This window comes from Gossypium hirsutum, chromosome A13, assembly GCF_007990345.1.
Source record: "Gossypium hirsutum isolate 1008001.06 chromosome A13, Gossypium_hirsutum_v2.1, whole genome shotgun sequence".
NCBI classification, from domain to species: domain Eukaryota; kingdom Viridiplantae; phylum Streptophyta; class Magnoliopsida; order Malvales; family Malvaceae; genus Gossypium; species Gossypium hirsutum.
In genome coordinates, this window is record NC_053436.1 from 69,561,286 (window position 1) to 69,564,844 (window position 3,559).

Here is a 3,559-nt window from a genome sequence, read left to right on the forward strand (position 1 = left end):
TCGATCATAAACATGAATTATAGAAATAATTTAATCGTATACCTTCATATAAATAAAGACATCGTCCGAAGTAGTTATTTTCATATTCATAGATGCGATATTCATCCATACGTATATCTATACATACATATGCACATTCCATTCCTTATATATGAAACTTCAATCTAAAAGTGGGTTCGCTTAAGTGTACGAAATGCGTACCTGTTTTTCATACTGTATAGTACATTCAATTCATAACCTTACTCGAATTATCGACATTAAGCCTGCTAGGTTAGAACCCGAATCCAGTCACTAGCATAAAGCCTTCAAGACTTTAAATTCAGATATATGTCCAGCACGTAGCCTGCGGACCTAAAGTCCGGATATAATTCTCGCATATAGCCTGCGGACCTGAAGTCCGGATATAATTCTCGCGTATATATATTCACATGGTAACACATTTCACATAGCCTATCACATTGGCAATTCAATTGCTCCATTCGTATATAAGGGCAAAATATACACCATCATTTTCATTTCGTTTTGAAGATCATACAAACAAATCACATCTACCTTTCATCAATCCAATTTAACCCGAATTAACCATTCAAGTAAATGTCATATAATTAAATTATTTACCACACATCTTAGATCAAATAGGACTAAAAGATAATGTTCATCTAGCATATACATATCAAGGCATCGTAAGTCTTATACTAAAGGCGATTACTCAAAACTTACCTTATATCCTTCTGAACAAGTATCGGTTTGGCTATTCCGTGACTTTAGCTTTTCCTCTATCCGATGTTTCCCCTCTATGCTCTTGAGCTATGTTAAACAAGTTTAGTCATATTAAACCTTTTCATCAACTCATTATTCATGACATAAAAATCATTAAGAGCCGAATAGGTGGCCACTTAATAAGCTTGAATTCATAGGAACTAAATGCCAAAAGAAAATGTCTATGAAACATTTACTCAAAATCTTCTATCTTTAGTTCAACTTCTTAGCTCCTAATCGGTACACTAAGACCGTATTAATTCATTTCTCATATTATTAACATAAGCATAGCAAAGCAATTCTCTATAAACAATTTTATCAATTCATCCATTCACTAGGGACATAGCCGAATGTTCACTAAGAAATTTAAGCACACAAAGTATGGCTTCTTCAATTGACTTACCATTTTTAATTATCCAATTTATTTAAACATTCAATAACAAACTCCTCTATTATCAAATACACATTCGGTAAGAACATTGGTAACTTATACTACATCAATTCTAAGCATATAATATTCAAACACAACCAAATTCACATTCGGCCCTAGTTCATAACAAGATAGCCGATTCTTTTCCCTTAGTATCTAATGCTCACCTATGATCCTTTTTTATAGTTCAAACACTCATCTATCATCATTCATCTAACTTTAACATGAAACAACAAAATTCACCATTATTAACTACCATAGCCGAAAGCCCTATTCATCCAAAAAATCAAAATTTTAACATGGGTTACAAAAATAACTTGATATCTCACTCAAGATTAACCAAAATTTCAAGAACTAATATAAACTTCTTACCTTAATATTAACCTAAGATGACCGAATGCTTTCCTCCCTTCTTTCTTCAATTTGGCCAAGAAGAACCAAAAAGAATGAAGCTTTGTTTTTATCACCTTTTTTTCTTTTTATTATTATTATTACTTAACAAAATTCAATTATACAACCATTAACTAATTATTTACATCTATTTTAATATAAATTCCTCATCATGGCCGACCACTATAACCAAAAAGGGTTATTTGACATGCAAGTACAATTATTTTATAACATGCATAAATAGGCCACTTTACATTTGCCTAGCACATTTCTAAATTTTCTCACATAAGTCCTTTCTAATAAATTTCACATACAATTAAAGAAATTAAAGTATGAAACTTTCACACATGCACTTTCAAATATATTAAGCATTAAATATGACGATTAATTATTTTTTTACAACTCGGTTTTGTGGTCTCGAAACCACTTTCCGACTAAGGTCAAATTAGGGCTGTCACAAAACTTCCTGGATCTTTCAATTTGGTTGGCAATTTATTTTGGAGTATAGCTGAACATTCCTCGTTGAGTTCTACTGTAGACAACTCTTCAAACTTCCTCATATTTGTTAGAAGCTCCTTCAAAAATTTTGCGTATGTAGGCATCTGCGAGATAGCTTCAATAAAAGGTAAGTTAATATGCAGTTGTTTAAAAAGTTCAAGAAATTTACCGAATTGTGCATCCATGTGGTATTTCTTCAACTTTGCTAGATACGAGATTGGTGGTTTATATTCCCTCAGTACCAATTTTGTATTGTTCTCGAGTTTTACCTCCGCATCGTCGTTTCTGTCAGCTTCTTGTGGCAGCTTCTTTTCAGATTCAGCTAACACTTTCTCACTCCTTAGTGTAGCTGCTTTCACATGCTCTTTCGGATTGGGTTTGGTGTTTCTAGGTAGAGTCACTAGTGGTCTCTCTAAAATCATCTTAGCCAGCTGTCCTATTTGATTCTCGAGCCCATGAATTGATGCTTCCTGATTTTTAAGTGCAGGTTCAGTATTCTGAAAATGGGTTTTCGCTATTGAAATAAACTTTGTCATCATCTCCTCAAGGTTCAACTTTTTCTCTTGCTGGTAAAGTTGTTGTTGGAAACCTGGAGGGGGTGGCGGTCTTTGATTCCCTTGGCCTCCCCATGAGAAATTTGGGTGGTTCCTCCAACCTGCATTATAAGTGTTACTGTAAGGATTATTTTGAGGTCGAAGATTATTACCCATATAATTCATTTGCTCGTTCTCCATGTTGGGGCCGTAGGATAGGTATTCTAAATTGCTCATTCCACTTCCACTTGCATCGCACTACATTACTAGATGTACCTGCGTAGAACCAAATAAACCATCAATCTTTTTATTCAAGTTCTACCTAATTTGAAAGCATAGTAACCGAGTCAATGTTAAAAACACCAGCTGCTTTTTTCAGCTTTGTCCTCATGACTTGCCACTGATAATTGTTCAGTGACATCTCTTCTATGAACTTATAAGCCTTTTCAGGTGTCTTACTGTTGATGGTTCCACCGACAGCTATGTCAATCATTTGTCTAGTTGAGGGATTCAAACCGTTGTGGAAAGTTTGAACCTGTAGCCAAAGAGGTAACCGATTGTGAGGGCACCTTCTCAATAAGTCTTTGTATCTCTCACATGCATCATATCCATCTGCACAAAAGAAGAGATATCATTCCTCAATTTAGCTATTTTAGCCGACTGGAAATATTTAAGTCAGTCATTTGTTCCTAAGTAGTGATTGACCCTCGTGGTAAGGAGTTCAACCACTGTTTAGCCTTATTCCTTAATGAAAAGGGAAATAACCGAAGGCAAATGGCATCATCAGAAACGCCATTTATTTTGAAAGTATCACAGAACTATAAGAAGTTGGCCAAATGAGTATTTGGGTCTTCATCCTGCAAACCATCACACTGAACAAACTGTTGAATCATTTGTATTGTGTTAGATTTCAGTTCAAAATTATTTGCAGTAATTGTAGGTCTAATAA

The 3,559-nt window shown here is 34.4% G+C and overlaps 1 pseudogene; it reads left to right on the top strand.

Annotated features, from left to right (window-relative positions):
* The first annotated feature begins 3,161 nt into the window (after positions 1–3,161).
* Positions 3,162–3,255, top strand: LOC121212834 (uncharacterized; annotated as a pseudogene).
* Positions 3,256–3,559: the final 304 nt, after the last annotated feature.